We start from the raw sequence: 21,172 nt of genomic DNA on the forward strand, positions 1-21,172 counted from the left end.
AAGATTGGCCAAGTTGTACATTGATGGGATTGTAAGACTACATGGAGTGCCAGTATCCATCGTATCAGACACAGATCCTAGGTTCACTTCTAGATTCTGGGGTAGTCTTCAGAGAGCCCTAGGAACTAGATTGAACTTCAGTACTGCATTCTACCCACAGACAGATAGCCAGTCTAAGAGGGTAATTCAGATCTTGGAGGACATGCTACGGGCTTGTGTGATTGAGTTTGAGGGCAGCTGGGACGCACACTTGCCTTTGATTGAGTTTGCTTACAACAACAGCTACCAATTGTCGACACCATATTTTGGCCGACCCCTAGAATCAATAAAAATTCTTCTTTGAACAGCTAATCACGTTTCCGATCCCTCTTTGATAGGCGGTCACATTTCCGATCTCTCCTCACAAAGGATTGAATCAATGCTAAGTCCTCATATTCATTAAAGCCTTGCCGATCTCTCAAATCATTTACCGACCTCTCAAACCCGTTGTCGAACTTCCGGACCTGTCAAGTATATTCCTGAACTCTGTTGATAAATAAAATGAACTGGCACTAGATCTTTTCCTACCAGTTTTATTGCCGACCTCCTTTCCGAAGGTTTAAGAGCTAAAGTTTTAGTTCGATTTAATGAGGATTCCGATCTTAAGTGTTCGAGTTAAATTTTCAATCAAGTTCCGTTCAGCATTTCTTCCCTACCGATCTCATGCTTAAAGTGCTTTCCGATCTCTCATACTTAGATTAATAATCACATTTAGTTTTTGTTTTGCTGTGCTCATACAATCAAATACTCAGACAAACAATGGTTTAAAATTTTCCGATCACAATCATTCATTGAACAAAGAGGCATTCCATTTCATGTCATAATCAGACAGTTATTCTACTGGGGATCACCACTGATCTACATTTGGATCACTCTCCCTCTCTCCCTCACCTTCGGCTTCCTCCTCACTATCTTCGCCGTCGCCCTCGGGAGCCAGGTCATCCATCCAGGAGAAGTCCTCTTCAGGGTAGCGCTTTTGGAGTTCGGCCAAGAGATCCTTATGAGCATTCACATAGGCTCCGGCTATTCCTGACACCATCTCTTCATCTTTTTCCTTAAGCTCTTTGTCTTTCTCTGTAAGCTCCTTATCCTTCGCGTTAAGCTCCTCTATAAGTTGAGCGACCTGAGCGGCTTCATGGCCAAGTGCCCGGACTTCTCCGAGAGCCCGTTCTCTTCACCAGTCACGAGACTTTTCGCCACCGGTCTTCATGGTACTTCGCCCGTCCCTCGACTTGAGATATATAATCCCGAGCGGATGAGAGTTGGGATCGGAGGGAAGCCAATTCCTGATTTTTCTTCCCGACCTCCTTACCCAGACGTTGAATCTTTTCCCGAACCATGGTCTGGTTCACCAGACACTCCACATTCAAGCTCATGGTTCGAGTCAAGATATCATCGAGACCATTCCGGGATAGCCTGTCCCGATCCTCTTGAAAGAAGATGGTAGATCCCAGGACTTTGGCAAAATCGGAGTTCTCCCTAACAGTCCGGTTATTCTTCAAGCAGTCGATCAGTATCTGAGCGCCACGAGAAGAGGTCCTCCCAGAAGATTGAGAAGGCTCCCTTTCCGTGCTTGGAATAACTGAGAGAGGCGGGGGCTGCTCTTCCGATCTAGGAGGAGATCTGACAGCTTCAGTGGTCGGCGGACCCGAAGGTTGAGGCGGGTCTTTGTATCTCCCTGTGTTCGTGACCGGTGTTTGAAGACGTTCAACGCTTCATCTCCTTTATCTTCCGAGATCTCTCTTCCTTCTTCCGCTTCCTAGAACCCTCACCACCCGCCATACCGCACGTAAAAGAGGTTAGTGAGATCGCTAAGGTCCCGAGAACCGAGATATAGAAAATACCAATGCCGAGGTCGAGAGCTAAGTTCGCGATCTTGGCCGGTGATCGCTGCATGGTCCAATGGTGCATTCGGCGATCACCGCATTTGGACAGAATATTTTAGAGTGGCGGCCCGACTTTTCAGCTCCATCACTATTAAGCTTTCCTCTTGACTCGTGGTAATGTGCTTCGGCGAGGCCCTGGTACCACCAAACTACGAGGAAAGTCCTCAAAGCGGCTCGGATCTTTACTCCTCAGAATGAAGAACAGGTTCTTCCAATTCTTAAGGGATGAGGGCAGATCGGAAAAGAGTCCGCAATGAGGCTTCGCCTGAAAGAACCAGTGTTCGTCATCCTTTCGGCGAGTTAGTCTGTGCAGCTCGGCGAACACCTTAGCCGTAGGTCTGATTCCCTTAGCTCGGCATAGACCTCGAAAAGCTACCAAGATCCGCCACGAGTTGGGGTGGATTTGAACAATGGATGCTCGGTGAAGTTTTAGGACCTCCTTATAGAAATCGGCTAGAGGGAACCTCAGACCGGCCTTTAACTGTTCCTCGTACACCATGACCATGTCATTCTCTTCAAAAGAGTGATCGACACGAAGATCGCCATGGCACTTGATCAGCTCATATGAATCAGGACAAATATTGTATTCTTGAACAAACGATTGCAGATCGGATTCTCGAAGAACCAACTAAGCTCGCTATAGGAAGGGTCTCTCCTTGAAGAAGGTGCGAGCCTCGATGGTATGACCCGCCCCCGAGTTGGAGCGGAGGCCCTGGGAGGTTCTTGTTGAACGCTTGGCCCGACTGCCTCTTCTTCAGACGATGACCACGAGAACTGAATCGAAGGAGGGCTCGCCGCTCTCTGACCTTCGGCACCGTTCATTTTCAAAAGAAACAAAGAATTTAAATTAAAAAGAGGATCAAAGCCCTTACCGGAGTCTGATCGGCGTCGGAAGAACTTGAGAAAATGAGAGAACTTCGAAGTTGTGAGCAGAGGATTGAAAATGGAATGAGAGAACAACTGGCTAACCCTCCCACCCCTATTTATACTAGTCCGAGCATTTAATGCTCGCGAGGTTCTAGGCAGCGCATCGATTGGTGGAACTCGGCAAATGCTCGACACTTCTCTCAAATATCCAATGTTCAGAGATCGGTTAATTAGAGATCGGCATAATGAGCTAAATATTTTGAATAAAGGATCAGTTAAGTGTCATTCAGGATTACATCATTTGGGCGATCTCTAGAGACCGGTGGAACATCCTATCTAAAAGGCCTATGTCAAAGCCTAGTCTTGTGGCTGAATCAAAAGATGTGTTTGACCAGGAGACCGGCTGTTGGCATCGGATAGATGTGCAGCTCAGATGGGGTGACCATGACTCTCATGAAGATGAGAGACATCGTCACCGATGTTACCACTCGAAACCGACCCGCTGTCGGAACACCCAATGTGGAGGAAAGACGCTGTCGGAACACCCAATGCGATGAGAAGCCGAATGAACTCAGTTGAGCGACTCGAGATCGGTACAACCAAAGTCCGCAATACAGAGCGGTCAAATCCAGTCCTCTCACCATCGTCAGTAAAGGTCATTCGATCACCGGGATCGTGAATTTTCAGTCGGTAAGTAAAGAAGTTCATCGGAAAAAGATCAAAGCCACAGTTATAGCCAGAACTTCCACCGGAGCAGCTAGAACAGGGAAAGTAAGAAAAGAAGAGAGGAAAATCAGATGAAAAAAATGTCTCCGTCGACAGGGGTATATATAGGGGGAAACGGGCATTTAATGCTGAGCGGAAAACGAAGCGGACGCTTCGAGAATCGAGATGCAATTAATGCTTGGACCGAATCCAGACTGATTAAAGGATAATAGAGATCGGGAGATAGGAGATCAGCATGAGAGATCGGAATAGGAGCTAGGGGAGGGATCGGAAGACAAAAAGAATAAGACAAATCCCAATAACCGTCGTCAGAATCAGAGCCGAGGTAGTTAAGGCGTTGCAGACGAGATCTCCACCGCACGCCTAAGAATCGCCCGCAATGCTGACAGGTGCCAGGGTATGTCATGACAGTCCTGTACATCCCAATCTCCACCGTTGATCCCACTTGTAAGGACAAACCCGGAACCCTTAGATCAAGAGAGAAGACGACAATACCAGCGTCTTTCACTCTTAGCCCTCGGATCGTTCGGACAAGGAAATTTGGGACCGCTGATGGAAAGAAGAAAAGGACAAATATTATGAAGAGTGATCTCAACCATTCATTTTGATTCTCTTTAATTCCTGAACCTCCGATCATGTCCTTCGAGATCTCGACCCTCCATCTCCTCAAATAAATCCCGACCTTCACGAAGAGCACCCGATTCCTATAAATACCGCATAAAAACTGCTCAAGGGACGGACGGAAAAATAGACGAGAGGTCATATTATAGCAAGAGGAACTCTGAAAGTTCATTTAGTTTGTTACTCTGCTATTTAGAAGTGTTGATTAAAAAGACTTTGGAAACTAGTTTTCTGAAGTGTTTTCTTGAAGAGATTTTGAATACTGGAACTCTATATTTCCAGTTTGTTCATTATCTGGTCATACTCTCACTTTCTGTCTTTTATCATCTCTGCTTTCACCGCCCAAGATCAACTTCATATCACTCATTTCTTTAGCTAAGTACCCTCCAGCCACGAAGAACACCACCCTCAAAGCTAATCACATCTGTCTCATCCTGCTTGCCACCCCAGTAACTATTTTAGTAGACCCTCCTCACGGTAAGAGTTCATATCATTGCTTACGTTTATTTTCTGCACTTCCTTTGTTCTTCATACATCTGCAACTTTCTTCAAGATTATTTTGTACGAGAGAACCCAAGAAAAAATGTTGTTGTAAGAGTTCATGATACTGTTTTATTAAGTGTCTACGTTTATTTCCCGCATTTTCCTTGTTCTTCTTACATCCGTGATTTTCTTCAAGATCATTTCGCACAAGCAATCCCAAAGAAAGTCACTCTCAAATCATCTTTTAGTGATCAGTTCATTTTATTGATCTCCGTCATTTTCAAAACAAGTTTTCTAACTCCTAGTAGTATGTAAATGGTTGGGTAAACGAGGTAGCTGCAACTTAGAGGTCTCCTTTAAAAGAGAGGACCTGAATAACACGTCAGAAGATAGCCAAACTATTAGGTTGACGTGAATGACCACTCGACAAAGATGTCATAGAGTGGAATAAAACCAAAGTAAACGAAATGTAATAGGTCGGGCATCAATAGATACCGGTAAAATAAATACATGGGAGGTCGGTAAATCAAGTCTAGTTTTCCCATCTAGCCAAAAGGTATTGAGAAATCTTATCCTCAACATCTTTGAACTTCAGACCCTTATTTTTAGGTTCTTAGGACACCAAAATTCGGACATCTAAAAATCCCTTTCGTGCTCCTTTCTAATTTAAAAGAGATCGGAGGAGAGTTCTTATCCGGTCTCAACTCAAAATATAAATAACTATTAGATAGAGATCGGAGGAGAGTTCTTATCCTGGTCTCAACCCCAAATTTTAATAAACGCCTAAAAGAGATCGGAGGAGAGTTCTTATCCTGTCTCAATCCAAAATTTTAATAACTATTAAATAGAGATCGGAGGAGAGTTCTTATCCTGGTCTCAACTCAAAACTCTAATAAATATTAAATAGGGATCGGAGGAGAGTTCTTATCCTGGTCTCAATTCGACATTAATAAATAACTCTAAAGGAGATCGGAGGAGGGTTTTTATCCTGTCTCCTCAAAATTTTAATAAATAACTTAAAAGAGATCGGAGGAGGGTTCTTATCCGGTCTCCTCAAAATTTTAATAAATAACTTAAAAGAGATAGGAGGAGAGTTCTTATCCGATTCTCACACCCGTTCACTAAGGTTGTCTCATTTACTTATGTATCTGGGTGATCCAAATTTAGTGAAAAATCAAATATTCCTAACACCAAAAGGATTAACATTGCCGCCTAAGCCCTCCTAACTAATTTATAAAGGACGCAGAATTAAATCTACTTACCCTTATTAAGGGACGAGGTGGGGTGCCTAACACCTTCCCCACCCGTTTACGGACCGAACTTAGAATCTCTGCTTTGAAGTGGTTTCATTTTTAATTTAACTTCTCAAATGGTTTTCTTTAGTTTCCTCAAAACTAAGGTGGCGACTCCTCACTTTTTCCCACTTCGTGAGTGATCGCTCAGCGACCGCAAAATCCATCACGATACCTTGGCGACTACCGGGATTATATATCCCGGTCTAGTGGTCCAAAAGTAGATTTAATTTTGTCTGATCAAATTATAGTTAGATGGGCTCACTCGGTGATGTCTTATATGTTAATTATTATTACTGCTAACTATTTTGTTTTGCCTGTTCTATCTCTTACAGTGCTCTTCATTTCAAAAAGGAAAAAAGGGAAAAAAATGGAAAAATAAAATCCCCCTGAATTGGGAAGAGGTAAAGGTGTCCCTTCACACACCGAACACTCACACAATGTCCTCACACACTATGGTCCTAACCCGGGCTTTCTTACCCTTTTAGGAAAGTAGGAGGGAGTCATGTAGCGGTACCCGTGGGTTTTACCCCGTTAGTATCCGTGAAGGCTTCTGCTCAAATTGAAACTCACTCTATCCACTGTGATACTCGTGGAATTTTCCCGATAACATCACAGGGGTGGAATGAGGCTCTACTGTTTACAGTAGGGGCAATTTGGGAACCTGTGGCTTTTAGAAAATTAGTTCCTGAGCTAAACTATCACAATAGTTGAAGGCCGTAGTAAACTACCTCATAAGATAGAACTATCCAGGTAGGTAGCACTCACCCGGTGTTAGGAGTCTCCCTACTATAGGACAAAAGGGGCATACTTTCTCTTACCCTATTCTGCTTTAATTTCCTTTTGTTCATTTCTTTTGAGGGTAATCTTGAATCCTACTAGAACACCTATGCATTTTCCTACTTTGATAAATGTGCACGTGTCACTCTGTCAACAGTATGATTCAAGATTACCCTAATTTGTCTTACTAACGAATTTTCTCACAGGCATTACCAAACCAAGAGTCTGTAAAAGGATAGGCATCATTTTTATCATGGCATCCTCGAGTCAGTCGGCAGAAAAGGTTCAGAATGCTAAACTTTGGTCCAAATCACCATTGTCCCAGACTCGCAAAATGATGCTTCCGAGGCACTTGGCCGCTCGCTACCTTCGCTAGATCTGAATAAAATAGAGGTCAAAATGAATGTTCTAGAGGGTCTGCTCAATGATGGAGGTCGCTTCCCGATCAGGCCAAGGTACGTTTTGAAGAGAAGTACGGGAAGATTGCAACCTTAATGCAAGTCAAGGTCCAAATCCCGGCATTAAAAGCCATGTTGTCGGTCTGGAATCCTAAATATGGGGTATTCTCTTTCAATGACATTGATACGGTCCCCACTATGGAAGAATATCAGGCATTGCTGGGGATCCCATACTCATTGCAGAGCCGGATCTACTTACACCTCGAGCATAGGCAAACCTGGAAACGGTTGGCTCATATGTTGGGTTCTCCCCCAGAGGAAGTAAAGTCCAAAGAAACTGCCAAGGGAAAAACACATGGTTGGTATTGGACATATCTCCAGAAATGTTTAGATCAATACCTCCAAGAGAAACAAAGGGGACCGGCTTCGTAGCTCTCGCTTGGGAATCTACGGTCCGATTCTGCTCCCTGACCATTGGGAATCATAACTTGCAACGCGGTGGAAGTGTTCTGGACTGCTGAAAGGCAGCAGATTAATCCAATACCTGCAATCCTTGCGGAGACTTTATTAACCCTTACCTACTGCAGACAACAGGGCAGAGGATCCCTTAAGTGTTGTTCTCAACTGTTATACCTCTGGACTATCAGTCACATGTGTCCTGTGGAGACAAAAGGATTGACTTGGTACCTTGACCAGCCTCCCATTGAGAAGATGATCCGGTTAGTGATCAGCCCGAAGAATGAAAAACAATGGTGGGAACGGATTTTGAGTTTCAATAGCCATGATTATCGTTGGAGGAAGTCGTGGACGCCAAGCCAACCCGCTTTGATCGGCATGTGGGTATTCAGTCGGTGTCCCTGATCGGAGTAACCGGATACACAAGTTACACTCCGGCATTGGTAATGAGGCAGTTCGGCTCAACACAGTCTGTGATCAACATTGAAGAATACCACCAAGGTTGCTTCTACCACGAGCTCAAAGGAGAAGAAGGGTTAAAAAAGGCTCGCAAATCTTGGGAAAACGTCACTCTGATGGAAAGATCGCCTAAGGGCCCAAGCACCTCGGGCGATTATCTTAAATGGAGAGCTGACAGGGACCGAGAACATTCAACTGTGAAATTCGAAGACGGTAACCCGCTCCGAGATGTCCTATTAGAAGAAACGAATGACCATCTGGATGACTCACTACGAGAGGCTAATACTGAGAACTCACAACTGCAGGAACAAATAAAACAGCTGAAGGACCAACAGCAGAAACTTAAAAGAAGAGTAAGAAGACTTAAGGAAGAGGTAAGGGCCGAAAGGATGGGGTTCGAGGAGCAAGAGGTGCAGTGGGAAAAGGAAAGAGACTCTCTCCAAACTGAGGTAAAAGAAGCGAAAGTACAGAATAGCAAGTTTCAGGAAAAAATGAAATACCAAGAGGTACTCGCCGAAGAATATAAGCGAGAAAGTAAGAAGAAGAAGCTTGAATTAAAAGAACAAGCACTACTCATCAACGATATCTTGAAAGAGTGTGCTAAGGAAAGGAAAGAGAAAGAAAAACAAGCTGCTCTCTATCAAGGACTGAAAGAGAATGTTGACCAGCTGGAGAGAACAATAGCACAGGGAAAACAGGAACTATTACCGGAATCCGAGTATGCCCTAAAAGCATTCGACCCCGCCAGGCAAGAAGAAAGGTTATATGAGTATCTCAGAAAATGTCATCTTATTATAAAGAACCTTCCAGAGCCTAGGCCAATGTAAAAGATACGATGTACAAATTACTCAGTTAATGAAGTGATTTTTGGACCATTGTTTAGCAAAATTTGTGAATGAATAGTATGACTCCCGTAGGAACTTCCTCGCTAGGGTTATGTGAAAAATTGAAATGCGCCATATGAACAGGTATCATAAATGCGCATTCAATCCCGTCATTCACGGTCAGACTATCGAACGATGCCATGATAAAGCTGAGGCGATTATCCTTTTCTGATTTCAACTGGCTCTCAAATGCCATCAGTATCCTTCGTCGGACCAGGACTTTTAGTTTCTTTGCAAAATTCGAAGTTTATTTAAAATTTTCTTTTTTACTCCTCACAGGAAATCAATATTGCTTCTAACAACGCAAGTCTGACCAAGCACACGGTTCAACCCCAGCGAGTGTACTTAACAAGATCTCGAACAAGAAAACTAATGGAAGACCAGGAACAAGTACAGAACCTACAGGGGCAAGTGTCTGAACTAAAAGACCAGGTTTCAGAACTTATGAAGATGATGAGGGAGATGTCCCAAAATAGGCCCACTTCAGACCCTAACCTACCATTACCTCCCCCACCTCCTACAACGGTTGATTCTCACTACGCTTCAACCTCCTTCACTTTCCAGCCATCAATCCCGGACCCGACCGTCACTGTCAATCCGGTGACCATAAATAATGACCTACCTTTTTCCTATTACCCGGCTATCTCAAATGCCGAGCCTCACCCTTCAATCCCGATCCCTCCAGTTTACTCCACCCCTCAGCTCCCAGTTGGAGGAGCGCATCATACGGTGGAAGGAGAACATAGGGCAAGAGAAAATGAGAAACTATCGGCTCTAGAAGAAAGACTGAGAGCAATAGAAGGGCTGAACATGTATGGTTCAGTCGATGTGTCATCACTGAGATTGGTGCCAGATGTGGTGGTACCACCCAAATTCAAGGTTCCGGATTTCGACAAGTACACCGGAAACTCAGATCCCCGCATCCACTTGGCAACCTACATTGCCAAAATATCTGCCTTAACAGAAGACGATAGACTTCTCATTCACTTCTTTCACGAGCCTCTCCGAGCAAACGAGATGGTGCATACAATTGGACAGGAGCAAGCTGCACTCCTGGAAGGATTTAGCCGATACCTTTCTAAAGCAGTACAAATTCAATTGTGATGCAGCACCCACAAGGAGGGACCTCCAGAACCTGGTACAGAAAGACCGGGAAGGTTTCAAGCAGTATGCCCAACGATGGAGGGAGAAGGCTGCAGAAGTATATCCTCCGGTGACCGACAATGAACTCTGCTCCCTATTCATCGAAACATTGAAGGCTCCCTACTTCAACCTGATGATTGGAAATACCTCCAACAGCTTCTCAGATATCATCCAAGCTGGTGAGAGAATTGAAGCTAATCTGAGAATAGGAAGACTACAGGAGTTGGCTGAGAACCCTGTGAAGAAGACTGCCAATTTTGGCAAGAAAAAGGAGAGTGATGTGCATTCCATCACTCGACAGAATAATTACCCCCAATTTCCCCAAAATAACTACCGGCCATATCCTCCCTCTCATGGCTGCACCATCACAAACATTCCACCTTCTTTCCCTAATTATCCACAACCACGCCCACAATACGCCCCACCTACAAATTTCCAACCAAGACCACCTCCTCCTCCAGCTCAACCAAGACCACCGCAAAACAACCCGAGACCTCCAAGGAACCCTGATCCACCTCTTCCCCTTCCTCTCAGTGAAATATACCGATACCTTGTCGGTATAAACCAAATCGTACCACCCCTTAGACCCAATCCACCGCCATATCCTGTGGTATGATGCCACCGCCTGCTGTGAGTATCATGGAGGGGCACAAGGGCATTCAATTGATAATCATGGGCACTCGAGGGAGAGTGCACGCTTAATCCAAACGGGTGGTTGAAGATCGAGGAAATGGTTCCTCCCCAATGTTACCTCAAACCCACTGCCTAACCACAATGCGGGCAGTGGTGTAAATATGATAGAGTCTAAGGGAGAGGGATCAACACCAGAAGTGGATGAGCTGGTTCCATACTTCGAGGAGATTTTTACTGTAGCAACGAGGGAAGGCTACCTTTGCCCTCAGGTAGCGGGATTCGAAGAGAGTACGAGGTGTCCTTACCATGGAGGGGCAGCTGACCATGAGCTGCGAGATTGTGAGGGGTTCAGGCAAGAAGTCCGAACTTATTGTCTCTCGTGGTTACGAGATGCCGACATAAGGTCAAGACCGAAAAAGGAGTTAACACCACCTGAAACAGCCAGAACGCCTCTACATCCAAAACCTAATCACCTTCTCACCCGGTAGCCTCTCCGCAGAATGATTATCCAAACTCCACCTCGCCTCCCCATCACCAATACTCACGCTGTCCTTGGAACTATAACTTCCAAGTTTTCACTCAGGGAGGGTCAAGGAGTACATCCGCTCCTAGTCTTGCCTCACCTCCGGCACCACCAAAACCATGTTTCGCTCCTCACGAGCACTTCAGAATGACTTATGCTGGACCTGCTAGCAACATTACTCCCCAAACCAGTTCTCGGCCCGTTATTGCAACAAAATCCTCTCCACCTGAGCAAGAAGTCGAGTTTATAACTCGAAGTGGGAGGTGTTACGGGAACGAAGAAAGAGAGAAGAGAAAAGGGAAAGTAAAAATGGGAGAGTCATCCAGAAACACGGAAGAGGAGGTTGAGAAAGCAGGGGAAGCAGAGCCTATTGAGCACAAGGAAGATGAAGAACTGCTGCTCCAAATAATGAAACAGAGCGAGTATGATGTGGTGGAGCAGTTGAGAAAAACACCCGCCTGATTTCATCAAGTATCACCGATCCCGAGCTCTAAGTGCACCGACAAGCCTTACAAAGAATCCTGGATCAAGCCTTTGTTAACCCCGACATTAATACGTGGATATTTGAGAAGATAGTAGAACAAATCGAGGCTTCCATCTTTGTAGCCTTTTCTGAAGAGGAGGTAGACTCGCAGCTTAGGGCACAATAAAGCTCTGCATGTAACTGTGAAATGCAAGGGTTGTATAGTGGCCAAAGTTCTCATCGATAACGGATCGGCCCTTAATGTACTGCCTAGCGCAACCTTAGCCAGGCTGCCGGTCGACCAATCATATATACGTCAGAGTGCTATGGTGGTAAGAGCCTTTGACTGCATTCGGAGAGAGGTGTTGGGAGACATTGACTTGCCAATCCAAGTCGGTGCATGTACTTTCAACGCCACGCTCCAGTCATGAACATTGAGCCGCTTACACTATGTTGTTGGGAAGGCCGGATCCATTCTGCGAATCTTCGTTCCTTCGACTTTGCACCGTAAGATCAAATACATTAAGGACGGCAAAATCATCACCGTGAGGGGCGAAGAGGCCATACCGTCACTAAGCCGCAATCACTTCCCTATGTGGAAGCGCCGAGGAATCGTTGGAGAGTTCTTTCCGTGCCCTTGAGCCGCAAGATACCGGAAGGAGGGGCTATGGCTATGGTAGCCAAAGTCTTGTCACAAAGAACGGGTATGAAGAGGGTAAAGGCCTAGGCGCCACACTACAAGGGATCGTGGAACCCATACCGCTATTCGTAAGGTGGGCCGTAGTGGTTTGGGATATGAGGAGGATGCCCTCGTGGATGGGCGATTCGATGAGGAAAATACTTCGGGATCGGAGGTTTGACCTAAGATGGGAAAGATGAAAATAGTCCCGAGGATCACGGAGATCTTCACGAAACCGGTCATTCAACATCCGCAAATACGTAAGAATCACCCGATGATCCATCCATCGATGTCATCCAACCGACTCCTTGTATGAGGCCCTAGTCTCGCCAAATGGTTGAGGCGGGAGCCGAACAACTGGACAACGGAGGATATCCACATACTCAATCTCGAGTAAAGTACCTGCAGTTATCTACACTTGATCACTTTGTCCATGGTGACAAGTGTAATCAGTAAATGGACCTTTTCTTATGGCATTAATATTATTAATGAATTGATAGCGCATTTTTAAATCCAACACTCTCTTTCTTTCCTTTTTAAATTCCATCCTTATAACATGTTCTATTCTTTATTCATTCAGGACCATTCATCAATTAACACCTAATAATCCAATAGACTCAGAAAATCCTCTGGTTAATTTTGAAATCCCCATAACTGCCATTACTTCAAGTGATTCTGAGGAAGACCTTACAGAAGAAGACGATGAAAAAGATGAACCCTCCCTCATGCCTTGTGAAAACGAAACGCGCACAATAAACTTAGGCACGGAGGAAGTAAAAAGGGAACTTAAGATAGTGGAGAGTGAGGAATTGGGAGATATGATCTGCATGCGCTAAGGAATTCCTCGACGTGTTTTCGGAGCTATGAGGATATGGTGGGTTTGGACCCTCGGATAATGCGCACAAAATTCCCTTAATCCCAGGAACAATTCCGGTAAAGCAGAAACTAAGGAGAATGAATCCCGATACACTGCTCAAGGTTCGGGATGAAGTCAAGAAACAGTATGACGCCGGATTCTTGGAAGTGGTCAAGTATCCTCAATGGGTGGCTAACGTCGTTCCGGTAATGAAGAAAGACGGGAGAGTCAGAGTGTACGTTGACTACAGGGACCTTAATAAAGCTAGCTTGAAAGACGATTTCCCTCTCCCCCACATTGATGTGCTAGTTGACAATGCTGCGGGATTGGGTAGGTGTTCGTGCATTGATGGGGCTTCAGGGTACAATCAGATCCCAATGGACGAAGAAGACAAGGATAAAACTGCTTTCATCACTCAATGGGGAGTATTCTGCTATCGGGTCATGCCCTTCGGGTTGAAAAATGCAGGGGCTACTTACCAGCGCGCAATGGTCACATTATTCCATGACATGATGCATAAAGAAGTGGAGGTGTACGTGGATGATATGATCATTAAATCCAGGGGAGAAGAGAGCCACGTTCAGGTGATGAGGAGGGTATTCGAAAGGCTCAGGAAGTACCACTTGAAGCTGAACCCTGCTAAATGCATATTCGGAGCTAAATCGGGAAAGTTGTTGGGATTCATAGTAAGCGAGAAAGGGATAGAAGTAGATCCAGACAAGGTTCGAGCTATTCAAGAAATGCCATCCCCAAAAACAGAAAGGGAGGTGCGCAGTTTTCTGGGAAAGCTGAACTACATTTCGAGGTTTATTTCTAATCTCACTGCCAAAGCTGAGCCTATTTTCAGATTACTCCGGAAAAACAACTCAACTCAATGGGATTCAGTTTGTCAAGAGGCTTTTGAGAAGATCAAGCAGTATCTGTCAAATCCACCGGTATTGGTTCCACCTGTGGCAGGCAGGCCTTTGATACTGTACATGGCAGTTCAGCAGAATTCAATGGGATGTGTTTTGGGACAACATGATGATACCGGCCGAAGAGAAAGGGCCATTTATTACCTAAGCAAGAAATTCAACGATTGTGAGTCAAGGTATTCTTCCTTAGAAAAGACTTGCTGCGCGTTAGCCTGGACAGCAAATCGCCTCAAGCACTACATGTTGAATCACAAGACATGGCTCATCTCCAGGATGGATCCTATCAAGTATGTATTTGAAAGCCCATTCGTGCCAGGAAGGATAGCTAAGTGGCAGGTTATACTCTCCCAATATGACATAGTCTACATGACCCGAAAAGCGGTGAAAGGTAGCGTGATCGCTGACCTCCTAGCGGAAAATCCTATCCAGGATTATGAAGCTCTGGATTTTGAGTTCCCTGACGAGCATATTAACGAAGTAGACTGCGAAGAAGAGGGGCCCGCCGACGTATGGGAAATGTATTTTGATGGAGCAGTCAATTTATCCGGAAACGGAATCGGAGCTGTACTGGTATCCCCGGACGGAAAACACTTCCCGATAGCTGTCAAGTTAAGGTTTGACTGTACCAACAATGTCGCAGAGTATGAAGCTTGTGTAATGGGTCTACAAGCTGCTATCGAGATGAAAATCAGAAAGCTGGAGGTGTACGGAGACTCGGCCCTGATAATTTATCAAGTCAAGGGAGAATGGCAAACTAAGGATCCCAAGTTGATCCCATATCAGAAGTACTTACTGGAGCTGATCAAGGAATTCGAGGAAATCTCTTTCACTCATCTTAGCAGGGACAAGAATCAATTTGCTGATGCTTTAGCTACTCCGCCGTTATGGCTCAAATGGAAGAAGGCGGACAACTCAAGCATTGAGGGTTAAAGCAAGGGATGAGCCACTTATTGCTTTATGATTGAAGAAGAGCCCGATGGAAAGCCACAGTATCATGACATCACAGTCTCATGTAAAACTGCAGAATTCCCTTTGGGGGCAAGCAGAAATGAAAAGAAGATGATTCAGAGATTAGCATTGGGATACTTCCCCAGTGGAGAAACCCTATACAAGAGGAGCTCCAACGGTGAATTACTGAGATGTGTAGATGCAAAAGAAGCAAAGAGAATCCTCTTTGAGACACATGAGGGAAATTGTGCGACCCATGCCAACGGGCATATGATGGCTAAGCAAATCATGCGGCGGGGGTATTTTTGGACCACAATGGAAAAGGATTGCATCGATTACTTCCGAAAGTGCCATAAGTGTCAGATTTATGCGAATCCAATAAATGTGCCACCTCACAAGTTATTCAACCTCGTCTCACCTTGGCCTTTCGCAATGTGGGGCATCGATGTGATCGGTCCTATCAATCCTAAGGCATCCAATGGGCACAGATTCATCCTAGTGGCCATCGACTATTTCTCCAAATGGGTCGAAGCAACGTCGTATGCTCACATCACGCAGAACACGTTCCTTAAATTCTTCAAAAGCAACATCATCTGCCGGCATGGTCTCCCGAATGAAATTGTTACTGATAACGCCAAGAACTTGAATAGTCCAAAGATTCAAGAATTATGTGATCGGTACAAAATCCGGCATCTCAATTCCTCCCCGTACCGTCCCCAGATGAATGGAGCAGTGGAAGCTGCAAACAAAAATTTAAAGAGGATAATCCGGAAGATGACGGTCACATATAGGGATTGGCATGATATGCTCCCTTACGCTCTTCACGCATACCGGACTTCCGTGAGGACTTCAACCGGGGCAACTCCATACTCGCTGGTCTATGGTATGGAGGCGATGTGCCATTGAAGTTGAAATCCCTTCCCTAAGAATCCTGAGGGAGTCAGGAATTGATGAGTCAGAATGGATTCAGTCAAGGTTGGATCAGTTAAACTTGCTTGATGAGAAAAGGTTAGCAGCGGCATGTCATGGGCAATTATATCAGAGGAGAATGGCTAGGGCATTTGATAAACGCGTTCGCCCACGCCGAATTCCAAACCGGACTTAGTTACGAAGAAAGTCTTTGTCGAACCAAAAGCGATCCACGGGGCAAATGGTCACCAACATACGAGGACCCTACGTGGTTAAAGGGCATTTTCGGAGGAGCCTTGATCTTGACCCAAATGGATGCGAAGAGTTTGAGAGACTGTGAATGCCGACACTGTCAAGAGGTATTATGCATAAACGAGTGAAGGATGAAAACCCGAAAGGGCGTCCAAAAAAAAAAAAAAAAAAAAAAACTTGGGGTGAAAACCCGAAAGGGCATCCCAAGAACCAAAACGGAGAAATAAGGAAGGGGGTATGAAACCAAGGATGGAGACCGTTACGACAGGAGGCTTCAGAGAACCTGAAATAATGGCAGTTAAAAGACTTCAAAACCAACTATAAGGATTATGTGAAATCTATCCTTGTACCTTCCCTTTCAAAGTCTATCCATGTTTCTCTTGAAGCCATAATAAAGTCATACTTTATTCCTTCTGCTTTTGTTTTCCTATTTACTCACCTTTTAATACTATCCTTGTTTAATGTGCTATTAATTAGTTAAATTTTTGCCATAAGATTTGAATTCAAAAATTGATAACCTCACGTACTTTATTATGAGATTTGCAGGGAATGGCCGTTAAAAAAAATAAAAAAATAAAAAAAAATAAAAAAAAAAACTAGAGGTGAAAACCCGAAAGGGCGCTTCTGGTTAAATGGACGGAAAGAAAGTGAAAACCCGCGAGGGCGCTTTCCATAGAATAAGAAGAAAATCGGGAACAGAAGAGGGGCATTTGAAGAAAATGGGGTTATAGGTCAAGTCTTGCAACTTCTTTTCCGTTAATCATCGGCCTTCGGTATCTTGTTAAGTACACTTCGTCAGGGAAAGAACTTCATGTGTCAGGGTTAGACTTGCCTTGTAAGTTGATTTTGATTTCCTGCAATTTTAATTTCCAGCAATTTATATTTCCACCATCAACCTCTGGTTCCTTGATCTAAGTTGATTTTAAATTTCATGCAATTTACATTTCTGCTATCAACCTCTGGTTCCTTGATCTAAGTTGATTTTAATTTCATGCAATTTACATTTCTGCTATCAACCTCTGGTTCCTTGATCTAAGTTGATTTTAATTTCTTGCAATTCACATTTCCACCATCAACCTCTGGTTCCTTGATCTAAGTTGATTTTAATTTCATGCAATTTACATTTCTGCTATCAACCTCTGGTTCCTTGATCTAAGTTGATTTTAATTTCATGCAATTTACATTTCTGCTATCAACCTCTGGTTCCTTGATCTAAGTTGATTTTAAATTTCATGCAATTTACATTTCTGCTATCAACCTCTGGTTCCTTGATCTAAGTTGATTTTAATTTCTTGCAATTCACATTTCCACCATCAACCTCTGGTTCCTTGATCTAAGTTGATTTTAATTTCATGCAATTTACATTTCTGCTATCAACCTCTGGTTCCTTGATCTAAGTTGATTTTAATTTCATGCAATTTACATTTCTGCTATCAACCTCTGGTTCCTTGATCTAAGTTGATTTTAATTTCTTGCAATTCACATTTCCACCATCAACCTCTGGTTCCTTGATCTAAGTTGATTTTAATTTCTTGCAATTCACATTTCCACCATCAACCTCTGGTTCCTTGATCTAAGTTGATTTTAATTTCATGCAATTTACATTTCTGCTATCAACCTCTGGTTCCTTGATCTAAGTTGATTTTAATTTCATGCAATTTACATTTCTGCTATCAACCTCTGGTTCCTTGATCTAAGTTGATTTTAATTTCATGCAATTTACATTTCTGCTATCAACCTCTGGTTCCTTGATCTAAGTTGATTTTAATTTCATGCAATTTACATTTCTGCTATCAACCTCTGGTTCCTTGATCTAAGTTGATTTTAAATTTCATGCAATTTACATTTCTGTTATCAACCTCTGGTTCCTTGATCTAAGTTGATTTTAAATTTCATGCAATTTACATTTCTGTTATCAACCTCTGGTTCCTTGATCTAAGTTGATTTTAATTTCCTGCAATTTACGTTTTCTGTCATCAACCTCTGGATCCTTGATCTAAGTTGATTTTAATTTTTATTCCCCGATTCTTTGATCCAAGTTAATTTGGGTCTAACTTCTGTTGCCTATTTCTAGGTCATTAACTTAGGTGTGCTTTAGTTCCTTAACTTCAAACACCTAATCGTCCAAAATATGAGTCGGAATCTTTACATAATTCCTATACGGAAAATTTTCCTTTAATAGAAATTATGTAAAGAGGGGCAGCTGTCGACACCATATTTTGGCCGACCCCTAGAATCAATAAAAATTCTTCTTTGAACAGCTAATCACGTTTCCGATCCCTCTTTGATAGGCGGTCACATTTCCGATCTCTCCTCACAAAGGATTGAATCAATGCTAAGTCCTCATATTCATTAAAGCCTTGCCGATCTCTCAAATCATTTACCGACCTCTCAAACCCGTTGTCGAACTTCCGGACCTGTCAAGTATATTCCTGATCTCTGTTGATAAATAAAATGAACTGGCACTAGATCTTTTCCTACCAGTTTTATTGCCGACCTCCTTTCCGAAGGTTTAAGAGCTAAAGTTTTAGTTCGATTTAATGAGGATTCCGATCTTAAGTGTTCGAGTTAAATTTTCAATCAAGTTCCGTTCAGCATTTCTTCCCTACCGATCTCATGCTTAAAGTGCTTTCCGATCTCTCATACTTAGATTAATAATCACATTTAGTTTTTGTTTTGTTGTGCTCATACAATCAAATACTCAGACAAACAATGGTTTAAAATTTTCCGATCACAATCATTCATTGAACAAAGAGGCATTCCATTTCATGTCATAATCTGTACAAGTTATTCGGCTGGGGGATCACCAGCCTAATCTACATTTGGATAACTCTCCCTCTCTCCCTCACCTTCGGCTTCCTCCTCACTATCTTCGCTGCCGCCCCTGGAGCCGGTCATCCATCCAGGAGTAGTCCTCTTCAGGGTAGCGCTTTTGGAGTTCGGCCAAGAGATCCTTATGAGCATTCACATAGGCTCCGGCTATTCCTGACACCATCTCTTCATCTCTTTCCTTAAGCTCTTTGTCTTTCTCTGTAAGCTCCTTATCCTTCGCGTTAAGCTCCTCTATAAGTTGAGCGACTGAGCGTTGGCACAAGTGCCTGGACTTCTCCGAGAGCCCGTTCTCTTTCACCAGTCACGAGACTTTTCGCCACCGGGTCTTCATGGTACTTCGCCCGTCCCTCGACTTGAGATATATAATCCCGAGCGGATGAGAGTTGGGATCGGAGGAAGCCAATTCTGATTTTTCTTCCCGACCTCCTTACCCAGACGTTGAATCTTTTCCTCAACCATGGTCCGGTTCACGGACACTCCACATTCAAGCTCATGGTTCGAGTCAAGATATCATCGAGACCATTCAGGATAGCCTGTCCGATCCTCTTGAAAGAAGATGGTAGATCCCGTGACTTTGGCAAAATCGGAGTTCTCCTAACATCGGTTATTCTTCAAGCGGTCGATCAAGATTCGAGCGCCACGAGAAGAGGTCCTCCCGTAAGATTGAGAAGGCTCCTTTCCGTGCTTGGAATAATCGAGAGAGGCGGGGTGCTCTTCCGATCTAGGAGGAGATCCGACAGCCTTCAGTGGTCGGCGGACCCAAGGTTGAGGCGGTCTCTTTGTATCTCCCGTGTTCGTGGATCCGGTGTTTGAAGACGTTCAACGCTTCATCTCCTTTATCTTCCGAGATCTCTCTTCCTTCTTCCGCTTCCTAGAACCCTCACCACCCGCCATACCGCATGTAAAAGAGGTTAGTGAGATCGCTAAGGTCCCGAACCGAGATATAGAAAATACCAATGCCGAGGTCGAGAGCTAAGTTCGCGATCTTGGCGGTGATCGATTGCATGGTCCAATGGTGCGATTCGCCACCGCATTTGGACAGAATATTTTAGAGTGGCGGCCCGACTTTTCAGCTCCATCACTATTAAGCTTTCCTCTTGACTCGTGGTAATGTGCTTGAGCGGGGCCCTGGTACCACCAAATACGAGGAAAGTCCTCAAAGCGGCTCGGATCTTTACTCCTCGTAATGAAGAACCTGGTTCTTCCAATTCTTAAGGGATGAGGGCGATCGAAAAGAGTCCGCAATGAGGCTTCACTGAAAGAACCAATGTTCGTCATCCTTTCGCGAGTTAGTCATGCGGCTCGGCGAACACCTTAGCCGTAGGTCTGATTCCCTTAGCTCGGCATAGACCTCGGAAAGCTACCAAGATCCGCCACGAGTTGGGGTGGATTTGAACAATGGATGCTCGGTGAAGTTTTAGGACCTCCTTATAGAAATCGGCTAGAGGGAACCTCAGACCGGCCTTTAATCGCTCCTCGTACACCATGACCATGTCATTCTCTTCAAAAGAGTGATCGACACGAAGATCGCCATGGCACTTGATCACCATATGAATCAGGACAAATATTGTATTCTTGAACAAACGATTGCAGATCGGATTCTCGAAGAACCGACGGAAGCTCGTCTATAGGAAGGGTCTCTCTCTTTGAAGAAGGTGCGAGCCTCGATGGTATGACCCGCCCCCGAGTTGGAGCGGAGGCCCTGGGAGGTTCTTGTTGAACGCTTGGCCCGACTGCCTCTTCTTCAGACGATGACCACGAGAACTGAATCGAAGGAGGGCTCGCCGCTCTCTGACCTTCGGCACCGTTCATTTTCAAAAGAAACAAAGAATTTAAATTAAAAAGAGGATCAAAGCCCTTACCGGAGTCTGATCGGCGTTGGAAGAACTTGAGAAAATGAGAGAACTTCGAAGTTGTGAGCAGAGGATTGAAAATGGAATGAGAGAACAACTGGCTAACCCTCCCACCCCTATTTATACTAGTCCGAGCATTTAATGCTCGCGAGGTTCTAGGCAGCGCATCGATTGGTGGAACTCGACAGCTGTTCTGACACTTCTCTCAAATATCTGAATGTTCAGAGATCGGTTAATTAGAGATCGGCATAATGAGCTAAATATTTTGAATAAAGG

The sequence above is a fragment of the Hevea brasiliensis genome, chromosome 15, assembly GCF_030052815.1.
Source record: "Hevea brasiliensis isolate MT/VB/25A 57/8 chromosome 15, ASM3005281v1, whole genome shotgun sequence".
Classification (NCBI taxonomy): domain Eukaryota; kingdom Viridiplantae; phylum Streptophyta; class Magnoliopsida; order Malpighiales; family Euphorbiaceae; genus Hevea; species Hevea brasiliensis.